The sequence below is a fragment of the Triturus cristatus genome, chromosome 5_1 (assembly GCF_964204655.1).
Source record: "Triturus cristatus chromosome 5_1, aTriCri1.1, whole genome shotgun sequence".
NCBI lineage: Eukaryota > Metazoa > Chordata > Amphibia > Caudata > Salamandridae > Triturus > Triturus cristatus.
Window position 1 is genome coordinate 141,812,670 of NC_140587.1, and position 12,151 is coordinate 141,824,820.

Consider the following 12,151-nt stretch of genomic DNA (forward strand, 5'->3'; position numbering starts at 1 on the left):
ACGTTCAAAATTCTTAGGTTATTCCTCCTCGCTTGATTTTCTAAGGACTCTAGCTTGCCTCAATTGCTTCATCATTTATTTTCAACATCTTAATTTCCTTCTGATTTAATTCCGCTTCTTTACTGAGGATCTCCACAGCCGCCTCCACTGCTGTTACTCTCTCCCCTAATACATTCAGCTTAGTGTCTAGCATTTCACAAGCCTCTTGTATCTTAGACTGGTTATCCTCAGAGATTGCGAATTTTGCCCTCATTTCTTGCAACATTCTCTCCAGAATTTGATCTGTGGAGTTTTGGGTGGGCTCAGGAGGGTTTAAATGCCGCTCTGTATGTTCCACGCTAGGTGTGTCATTTGTTACTTGCATCTGTTGAGGGGCTAGCGCTCTATCCCCATCCATAGTCTTTTTAGTCTCCTTACTATTCATGGAGTTATCAACACTTTGGATTTTACCGGGATAATGTAGTTTCGTCACTTGATCTTGTACTTAGACTTTAAAAAATGATCTCAGGGATGGAGTAACCTTGATTCTAGGGCCTAGGACCCCCTCTCGTCCTCTTGGCCCTTTTTCGTTTGCTTGTTTCCCTTTGGCTCGGGGGATAGGGACTGCTATTGTGGCCTGTTTTTTACTTCCCCTTTTCGTACTTCGAAGCACGGCGTTTTGATTGATAGTGGCAGTCAGGGTGGTTTCCACAAACTGTCTATTTCTGAGACAGTAACTTGCTCTTTATTTGCCGTTATTATTGTCACTGAGGAGCTGGAAGTAGTGAAAATTTCCCCCCGCTCCTCCCCTGGTACTGTGGTGCTAATTCCTCCTCCCCCCGTTGCCAGCTCCGTGTTTTCCAGCGAGAATCCCCCCTCCAGGCAATCTAATCCGCTTACCCGGTTCATGCAGGACGTCTCCAGGAGAGCTCCGGTGTTCGCTGCATGCATCTCCTGCAGTCCGGATGGCTCCGTGGCCGCCGATCAACCTCCCACTGATCTCGCCCCGCTCACGCTCAACGCGGAGAGGGGGGAAAGCTTGCCTTGCGCTGCACTTCTCACGGTGCCCCGGAAGGAGAAAGGGACTCTTGCGGCCGCCCTTCGGCAGTTTCGTTGGGCCGCTGAAGCCTCCGCCCACAAGCTGGTAAACAGACGGAGAGCACCGCTGCTGACCCGGGTCGCTTCCTTGCCGTTCTCCTGCAGCGCGGTGAGTTTGAGCTTGATTACAGATTCTCCGGTGTTTCCGGATGCAGCGATCTTCTCTAGTGACATTGGCATTTCTTCATTATTTTTCGATTAGGCATTTTCCTGGCTCGTGTCCGTATGTAGTTCTCTGTGTACTGCCTCGCGAGCACGGAGCTCCCGACCGGTCAGTCTAGCCATCCGCCATCTTCTCCGCTGCCTTTCTCTCTGAATTCTTATGCTTGCAGTATAGAGTCCTACATCTAGACATAAATAGAAGGATTCCGCACACTGGATGTGTGCTGTGCACTTCAGCACACAAGCAATGCGTGTATTTTTTTTTTTTTTTTAAACAGTGATTTCCCCTAAAGCCAGCCTTATGGGGCCACTATGTTTTTGACACAAAGCCCGGTTTAGCAATTTTAGTCGCTAGGGCTTTGTGTCGAAGTCTGTGAGTTGCAGCAGCGACCCTCCCAAGTAGCACCCCATTATAGTCCCCTTGAAGCAAAGTGGCACAAGGTAGCACAATGCAGTTTTTCTGCAGAGTCAAGGGTATCAAAATAGATTTTGCTCTGAAAAGTAAATACCAGTGTGTCACTTTCCGCCAGTTTGAGTCACTTTTCACTTTGGAACTGAGCCTTAGTGTCTTGCCCAGTGGCAGTATGTAACATATCTGGCAGCTATTTCTGTGTTCTCCAAGATCTTTACAGCTTTTCTCTCTTTCACTTTTACTCGGTCTTCTCCCTTCTTAGGCCACTTCTAGAAGTGGGTCTCATTATGTAAACAGTGGTGCTAGAAGCTGTCGCCTGTAAAAGTGGTCAGCTGGATTAGAGTGTGTTGCAGTTGTGCCAAATGTTATTTATGGAATTACGACCATCAACAACGAACATTCATCATATGCCACTATATGAAGCTCACATCAAGCAGTGTACTACGGACTGGGTAAATTACTGATGATAAAAGTCAGCGTTATACATGCAAATCTGTTTATGTGATCAGCCAATTTTGGTGACACATGCCAGTACTGCCAATACCGCAGACGCAAATGTTGTTTCCACGATTGGTATGTTTGTGGTTATTTCTTGAATACCTCTGCACCTTGGGCAGTAGGATGTGTTCCGGCTAGGTGCAGACCCCTGCCTGTCTAACCTGTTTAAAGGCTATTTCCGCCCCCCACCCCCTACATCTACTTCCCCTGGTACGAAGCATACAACTTTGGAAGGTGAAGCTGCTGTCGGAAGGACTAAGCAGTCACGTAAGCGACACACCAGTTCTTGAGCCTCTAGCAGGCTCCAAGGGCTCAAAGGGTTTCAGCCCCCCTCCCCACCCCCTTCGTGTGTGTCAGCCTGGGCTGAGACAGCTTCCCGGGCACACACACAGCCGCACCGAGTACTTCACAGGTCTTTAAAAGACCATTTACTTGTTAATGAGACTTTGTTGTGTTTTCACCTCTTCTTAGAGCCCCTGCAGCTCCACTCTGCATATAGCTGGAAAAATCAGCTCCCCTAAATTTTTAGGAGCCCCCCCGAAATTTGGCTTCTAGTCATGTGTTTGTACCCCTGCCCCTCGATGACCCGATCAGGCTTTTCATTCTGCCTAACGTTCTTGTTTTTTTCACTTTGACTATAATTGCCGTGCACTCCCCTGATATTTAATACTGTGGATATTTAATTTTAACCTTACCTATTTCCATCCTCCCTGGTTTTGTCACAGACATTTGGTGACCATGCCACAAAAGCTGTTAAAACACTGAGGGCCGCATGTATCAAAGTTCCATTTTGCATTCCCTAAATAGCAAATTATTGAGATTCAGCGAATGGAAAATGGTATGTAAGAAAATAGCGATTCCCAAATAGTGATTCCTACATTCACAATCACAAATAGGGAATCACTATTAGGTAATACTACTCCATTCATCCCTTTGTGCCTAAAGGTCCATTGGTGCGTGTGCTTTTGCATTACCTAATTTGTGGTTACCTAATTAGTAATCACAAATTAGGAAATGCAAAACCAAGGGTGCCTGGGGGCCTAAGGCCCCCTGCAGCACAGCCAAAAAAAATGTGCACATGTAAAGCGCATACATGCCCTAGGGGCATGTGTGCGCTACATGGCACTTTAAAAGATGCATTTTTGTGCATTTTCAAAAATTGCACATGGTTACCATCGACATGGAGTCGATGGTAATAGTATTTCCTAAATGACCAGTTTGCATTTAGAAAATGCTTGGTACATGTGCTTTGGGAATTGCAAATTGCGATTTCCTTATTTGAGTTGCAATTTTAGGCAATTGCAAAAAATTGCAATGACCTAAAATGCACTGCCAAAGCCTTTCATACATCTTGAAAGGCTATTTTGCGTTCGCAAACGGTCACATTTTGCAATTTGCACCGTTTGTCATGCAAAATAGGTTGATACATGTGGCTCTAAATAAGTGAATAGGTTGTGGGAAGCTGGGCAGATGAGGTTAAATCACCTCATTTTCAGAGCGATTTGGAAGAGACAGAAATCTGTGCGCCCTATTTATCCAATGGCCCATCATGGGAGATAGACAAGTGCAGAAGAGAGTAAATTAGCAGAAATGCTTGTGTGCATGACAAACTGGAATGGATGCCTCTAACATCAGAGACCGTAGGAAGTAGATTTTGATGTCAACTCTATTGACAATGGGGCTCCCTTTCTTGCCCTCCTACACTTCCAGCATTTTTGTGTCTTTTTCCCCCAGCTCCTCAACAGCCTCCATCTAGTAGCTTAACTTGTTTGTTTTGCTTCGTGGGGACGAGCGGATGGGGTATGCACTCAAAGAGGTATATTTGCTAAAAGTTTGTGCAGCTGCTCGCACAGCACAATGCAGATCACAGCGCCTGTTTACTATCCATTAGACAGGCCTATGAGTGCAGAGCAAAAATGTGTTGTGCTGCACCAGGTCGTACAAAAGCATTAATAAACCTACTGCAAAGTCTTGCTCCCTCCACAATGGTTACTGCCCTCTCACTAGGCTATGTGGATACTAATGGTTTGTAGCTTTATGTGGCTTTTGAGGGGGCAGGCCTTCTTACTTTCACCACTGGGAGAGGAGTCTGACCTTTCTCTCTTAGAAAACCAACTGTGGTCCCCTATCACTCAGGTCCTTTTCTTCGTCTTTGAAGATCCAGATGAGATGTGGCCTTTGAGAGCGAAGTAACTGTTGTACGAGGGGCTTGTTACGTGGAGCATTCTCGGTGAAATCTCGCGTTTATCTGGTTTCTCAGATCGAATGTATCTAGCTAAGGATTTTCTGATTAACAGACTCTGGAGAGGCCAGTGCACGCTCTCTTCTGGTAGTCATCAGTCTGCCTACACTTAGAATGTCTCGCTTTGGTCCCCCAACCCACATCCCACTGACATCACTTGCTAATCTCTCCCTTCAGTGCAGATAGATCAGGAGAGTACCTGCGAAAATGGTCCTTGCTTTAGTTAGCTGCTGCATTTCATTTTGAATTTGGCAAATGTTTTGACAGGGCATTGGCTTCATAAGTATTTGTAGAATGCACTATCACCCGGAGAGTATCCTGGTGCTGAGCAGGTTCATGGCTAGCCATGCCACAAGCAGGCGGTGTAAATCTAAGAGAAAGGTCTTTAGATTTTTGTAGAACTCTAGAAGAGAGGAGGTGGCTCTGATGTGAAGTTCCACGCTTTAGGAGCGATGTAGGAGAAGGCCTGATCTCCAGATCCAGTTCTTTTCAAGCTTGTGATGTGTGCATGTAGCAGTCTGGCTGAGTTCAGTGTCTGGATGGCTAATGAAAGGATATGTGGCTATTGAGGTAGGCCGGGTCCACGTTGTGTAGTGCTTTGCACGTGAGTGTGAGGAGTTTGAAATGAGCATGTTTGTATATCGGTAGTGAGTGGAGCTCTTTAAGGTGCTTTGTGGGAGTCTGAGGGTGAGTCTGGCTGCTGAATTCTGGATGGTCCGTAATCTTCTGGTAAGTTGCTCTTTGAGCCCTGCATAGAGGTATCATCTACATCTACCCTACTTCTCTGTAGTGTGAGTTTGAGTCTGTGGCCTACTGGTTGAATAGCAACATGAACTCCTTTCACTACTTGACATCCTGTTGTGCTTTTTTTCCTGGGCCTCAGAGGAAAAAGGGGTTTCACCATACCCTCTAGATCCTTGAGCGTGCCTTACATTATGTGGGTCTGGGCAAGCTGAAGCCTAGACTGTTTGTACCATTGTCGCAAGGCCCAATCTCCATGTGTTCATGCTGTTACATCAGTGACATTTGTGCCACATTAACTGTTTCTTTTGTGTGCTTGTCTCGCGGGTGCCCCCAGATGCCTGAGTGTATGTGAGTCTGATACACAGAATCCATATGAGTTGCAATCATCTCTGGGTGCAAACTGTCGGTCCTGTCTCATTTGACAGAACCCGGGCCAGTCCTATGAACAGTTTGCACATCCTGTCCATAAATCCTCTTTCTAATGTAAACGCGATGGAGGGATAGAGAACTAAAGAAGAAACAGGTCTTCTCATCAGGTCATCTGCTGCCTGAGAGAAATGTAAATGTGTGAAATTGGTTAATCTTTTCATGTAAAGGCTTCTTGGAAGTATAGGCTTTAATTCATAGGGTGACTTAATCTTCATGGTGACATAGTTGTATTATTTTTGAGAGGTGATATAAAGGAGTTGAGTTTTGGAAAGCATCCTTTCAATGGTCTTATACAATGCGTGCAAAAGGTACAGTCTAATTACCTATCACTAAAATATATTCTTTGAAAGTGCATGTTTTAATTTAAACATCAAATAAATTTGTGGCAGCCTATCTTATACTGTATGTAATACAACTGTATGACTTACATATTCACAGTGCTTTCTGTTACAGGTAGGGACTTCATAGCACTATAAATACACGTCACTATTCTGCACTGCACCAACCAGGTTTCCATTTTGTAACTCTACGGTCTCACAAACAGGCATCTGCAGTGACCGCATTAACCAAATGAGGTTTCATGATGTAAAAGAGAACATCACCAATGATTAGTTTAGTTCACGTTATTTTCCATTTAAAAACGTGAATTACTTTATCCGCAGTTGTCTTAAGGTGAAATAAACCCAACAAAATACTTAAAGAATATTTTGTTCTTTTTAGCCACATTTTTGACCCGCCACCACTGCACTCAGGATCACATTTGCCATTCTTTTTTAATGCACTTCAACGCCTGGATGTAAATGAAGATGCTGGAAATGCAACAAATAATCAAAAGGCCATATTCTCAAGGAGCTGTCGCCGAGTTAACGGCATTTTATCTCAGCCAAAGTCGCGATAAACTTATCACCCCATTTACAAGCTGGTGCTAACAGCCCATAACACCAATTTATCCGCGATAGCAGTCACAAAAAACATCGCCACAGATGACCCCGGCAACTATCGCTAATGAGATGCAGAGTAGGCGTTCCCAAGCAAAAAGCCGTGATAACACCACTCCACAACATTCTCAACGACCAGACAGATCTGTGAAAATACCACGAAACATGCGATAAGGCGCGTTAGCTGCAAGAAACTAACACCTGCTCTGACCTGGCGCAAAGTCGGACGGCAGCCCACAGCCACACCTGAAGAACAACAGATGCCATGCAGCCACTGAACATGCGGGCCGGACACCCAAGAGGGCCACAACACCCACCGCCAACACCCCTATGATCACCCCCACACCCCCAGACAACCGCTGCCCCCCGACCAACACTGAGGCAGCGCAGATAAAGACAGCAACCTTCCGAAAATGCACCAACCTCACAGACCCAACACCAGAGAATGTCATTGCCCACTACATGCTCGAAGGGACAACCCTCCTCCTCATCCTGACCACCATTGCCCACAGTCTGACAGTACCAACACAGCGGACAACCAACATCCCACCTTAGACAAAGCTTATGGCCGTGCTGCACCTGTTGGCTTCTGGTACCCTCCAACCAACATCCCCCTGAGACGGAGGAGTCACACAGCCAGGCCAATCCAAGTCCCTCAAATCGGCTATGGATGACACCATCAGCTTGGTATCCCACCATCTATACTTCCCTCACACACTGTGCAGGAACAGCCGGAGACCAAGCAAGGCGTGTACGTCACAGCTGGTTTCCCACACATGTCAGGGGGCAATTGACTGCACACATGTCCTACTAGTGGCCCCTGGCAACATTGCACACAAGAAGCGCAACAGAAAGCGCACTTATCCCACCAAGGTGCAGGCAATAGTGGACCACTGGGGAATCCCCACCAACGCCGCCTCAAACGACCCAGGCAGTGTGTATGATTCCCACACCTTCCGACAGTCCATCATCAACCTGCGCCACCAGGATGGCACCCACGGATTCGCACTGCCCGTTGCCCAATACCAAATGCGCACACCACACACCTCAACTCCAAAAACATGCAACACAGGAAATGCACACGTCACAAGCTCACATACAACGTGCACACCCACCAGACACCACAGCACAACTCACTGTGGGAACCTGGGCCATCAACGCCATTGCACCTCGGCCACACAATAGCAGAATGTCGGAAGAGGTGGGGACCAGGCATGTGCGAAGGAGGCAAGTGACCAATGAATGAGACTGTACACTACGCCAAGTGTGGCGGTGATGTGCTGGCCAGACTGCAGTATGCAGACCATGCACATATCCATGCCAACACACACAGCTGGTGTTTGGAGTATAGTGGACAGTGTACGCAACCATGTCACCCCAGCCAGTGGGGACAATCGCGGAAATGTAGCTCGTTACATCCCCCGTAAGCGTGGGCTGAGTGGCCTGGCCCAGCGTATGCCAGGCCAGCGTAGGGGTGTGAATAAAAGGCACGTAACTCTGGGCGTGGTCCTCTTCCGGAATGCCCAACGCCTCTCCCCCCCCACGAGACCGACGCCGTGAGCGGTGTTGCCAGCGATCCTGTGCGCCTGATGCACCCCGGGCCGCAGGTCTCCATACCAGTCCTGCCAGGCCCTGCGCACCCAGGCCTCAATGCCCACCTGCCGACACCGGCGTGTGTCAAAGAGGCCCCACCACGTGCCGTTGCAACCTCCAAGCCTGAGGCCCATGACCTTTGCAGAGTCCTCGAACCATCACGGCCTCCGCACCACAGGCCAGCGCAACTCCTTTATCGTTGACGTACTCCACCAGCATACACAGCGGATAAGTAGGACACACATTTGGAACTGAGTCTTGATTACACCATGGCAGAGCACATTAAGTATGGCTGAGTGTATGTCACTATACACCCTTCGATGTGGTGCCACCAGAACTTAGTGGTACATCACATCCGCAAGATTCTGTGGGCCCACGCGGACTGCTGCTCTCAGCCTATGCTGCAGGCGAGTATGTCACACTATTCAAATTCAGTCTTAGTTCATTAATGGCTAACTTGATGTCATAGTACAGGCCTCAACGAAGACTGCATCCACTTTCAGCCCCGGTGCCACTAAGTCTGTTCCCCGAGACCCATGGACACATTCTGGTTGAACTTTGGTGGCTTCTGAGTCCATGGACTTGGGGTTGTCGTCGCCATCATGTCGGTGATACTGACCTCGTGGCTAAAACGATGCTGTGGCATTCCACTCCTCCATTTGCTGCTATCGGATAGCTTCCACCCTCTGCATCATGCCCTGGAGGACACATTCCACTGTCCCCCGCAACCCTCCGCGACATTGATGAGGACACGCTCAGCTCGTGCGGCCCATCTGACTGCACCGCAAGTCACCGTCCCGTGGCGGGGTGCCTGTGCCGGCCGCAGTGCATCCGGGGCCACTGACTCTGTGCTGGTCAGGTCCGGAACACGTCTGTGGCCCTGCGCCGTCCACTGCCTCCGGCCTCAACTGCGGCCCACCAGTGCTCACACATCAAATCGAGTCCTGACCAGCCCGGACGTCGCATCACCGCAGGAGGCACACGCCACCATCGCCAGGGCCAAGTCCAAGTCCAAACGCCAACTGCCAGTGTCGAAATCGTTGTACTGGCAGACTGACACAGTTGCCATCTTCTGCCTGATCCCCTGCTCAGCACTCCAGGTGCCACTAGCTCTGTGCATCATAAATCATCGTCCAATACTGTTGTGGTTATGTGCTGTGGAGAGCTCACGCAGCAATGTCACCTCAGGCAATGTGGGAGACCTGGGATAATGATGAGAAGGATTCTGAAGGTGTGACACCCCCCCCACTGCAGCTGCATCTGGAATGTCCAGAAGTGACACAATCCTAGACATTTTTTTCACATGAGCGTGCTCCGCTCTGGGGCCCCAACCTCAGGGCACTGAAACTCAGGGACACTTCTGTTTGTATGTTGGTTGACATCTGTACTTGCTCCGGCTCCCTCCATGTTGCTCAGCAGTTGACTCTGTTATGCAGGTGTTTTCTGTTTCCAATGCACTGGTGTCCACTGTTCAAGTTGTTGCCAGCCCCAAACACTCCGTGCGGGCTGGCTTATACTCACCCCACACCCATCCAGCACAGGAGTCTTTGTACATGTGGCCCAGCCAATAAAGGGGCCGGGCGCACGTGCCTGTAGCCAGTTCAACATGATCTCTGCGTGTGTCCCTGTGGTCTTGTTGTATGCATGAGGGCCCTGGGCCCTAGGCCAATGCATTGTGCTGTGTACAACGAACGCAGACATGTCACCGCAGGCAGTGGGTTAGAGCTTGAACATGTAGCTTTGTCGTCACCCACTCAATTCGTAAGGGGAGTGGACATGGCCCGCCATACGCAGAGCCAACGTGGGTGTGTGACTAATATGTGTGTGCCCCTGTGCGTGGTTCGGTACTGGGAATGTGCATCTGCATGTGTCTCTATGGCAGTGTGGGTCTCTTTTGTGGGGTGTAGGTGGTCCCTGAAGGGTAATAGACACCACGTATGTGATCTAGTTCAACTTCCATGGGTTCGGGCCACACCCGCTCCTGTTCCGCCACCTCCTTTTGACGTTCTGACACCTGGCATTGGGGTGCCATGTGTGGGTTGGTGAAGTGTTGTGAGCCTGCCGTGCTTGCGGGTGCTTCATGCTGTGTGGTCTGTTGCAGGGGCTGGGTTCTCCTCTAAGTAGCTTGTCTGCCCTGGTTCTGGTGGTGAGTTGCGTGGGATGTCCATGGGCTGTTGTAGTGTGTCGGTGTCGAAGGTGTGGTGGTCGTCTCCGGAATCCCTGATGGGTTGTCTGGTCTGACCTGCTGGAGGTATTTGTTTGTCCCTCTGCAATGTGAACGGGAGATGCATGTTGACATTGTGTTGACATTTATGTTTGCGCATTGTTCTTGTAGACATGCAGACTGTGTGACAATGTACATTGTGACTGTTTGGGCAGTGCTGGCAATTTGAGGGGGGACAGTGGACATTTGGACTACATGACTGATGTGAGGTTGTACCCGTAAATATGCATCTCACAGTTCCCTGCTTTGTCACATGTGATTGGCCTGTTTCTGCGCATGGGTGGACACAGTTGTGTCTCCTGTTCTGCAGTGTCGGTGTTGCACTTTGTGCCACATTGTCATGGGATGTGCTGTGATTGCTATGCGTGTGTGCTGCTGTGTGCCACTGGGATGGGGGACAAGACCATGGGTAAATGTGGGTGTGCAGTGTGCTACACATGGTTGTGCATGTGTACCATTGTGCTCATCTCCCTCCGTCCCCCTTGTCCCTGGTCTTTCCTCACCCTGTTGTGTCAGGTCCTCCCGAGCTGTGTCCGCACTCCCGACTCCTTGCACCGTCTCCACACTGTTGACTGTAGCCTCCATTTCCTCCAGCTCCTCCTGTGGTGCAGGACTCCCACCTTCTGTGGCCGTTGCTGCCTTCCTGTTGGCAGCGGCTTTGTTTAGTGCCTGATTTAGATTTTCAGGTCATGCCAGCGCCTCTTGGCTTCCTCCATTGTCCTCCTCGACACTCCAGCTGCATTCCAGGTAGTCTGATTGTGGGCCAGTTGCTGGTTGTGTTCTGTCACCTCCATGATACTGGTCTTGTTTTCCTGTGGACTGCACCTCGTCTTCCTTTCCCTCTTCTGCTTGGCCTTTCCTGAGCCCGTAGTTCCTTGCTGGTGGTCTGTGGGGGTTGTGGGGTTCACGTTGGCCTCTGCGCTCGGTCATGGTGCATCCATGTTGTTACGCACTTTGGATTGTTTCTGGTGTGTTGTTTTTGTAGCTTTTATAGTGCATTTTCCCGCCAGACGCATGGGATTTGCAGGCCTGCAGCTGGTTTTCGCAACTTTTTGTATCGCGATTGGCCTCATCATAGCTCATTTTGCGTTCGCAGTTTTGCGGCGTGGCGTTCTTTTTTACGCGCCCATTTGACGCGTTGTCTGGTGACTATCGCAAGGTACCGCCGTGTTGTGAATACCTGGTTAACACGCCGATGGATTGTGATGTTGTAGGTTGCGTTAAGTAACATTTGCGATGGTTGTCACACATTCTTGGCCTCCAAACCATCTTTATTTATACGTACTTGCTGAGGCGTATGCGCCTCTGGGAAGTGCGCCTCACCATCAGACGACCTTTGTCTGAGTCACAGGATCTTTGCATCTAAGCTCCTCATCGGCTTCACCCGCACAAAGTATTGATAAATCTGCCCCTTAGTATTGCAATTATCTACACTGGCTACTCTAATTTTATGAGCAATGGTGGCACATGGGACTAGAAGAGAAAAGAGTGAATCCTGATATAACTAGTGTATAATTGTTTCATTAATTTGCCGCTTTGTTTGATCATAGTAATATTTCAGGATTTTGGTAGTGTTGGTTGTTGTAATGTTACCATCTGCTGTAGATTTCACTTGGCTGTTTTAACTGAAAAACATCTGTGGGAGAATCTCGGGTTTCCTTGTTTCACAATGAAGAATTCAGTCTCAAGAGAACTTATACTGTTCTTTAGCGCAGTCATAGACTACCTGAAACTTCATCAGCTACAACAAAACAAACAGTGGAAGCTAGTTTAGGCTATCAATCCACTAGACAGGGAGGGATATCGCAAACCTGGAGTGAACGGAACTCTGT

The 12,151-nt window shown here is 48.8% G+C and overlaps 1 protein-coding gene across 1 annotated transcript in view; it reads right to left on the bottom strand.

Annotated features, from left to right (window-relative positions):
• Positions 1-12,151, bottom strand: part of LOC146830421 (uncharacterized) — a 197,176-nt gene that overhangs the window by 6,844 nt on the left and 178,181 nt on the right. The window lies entirely within an intron of this gene.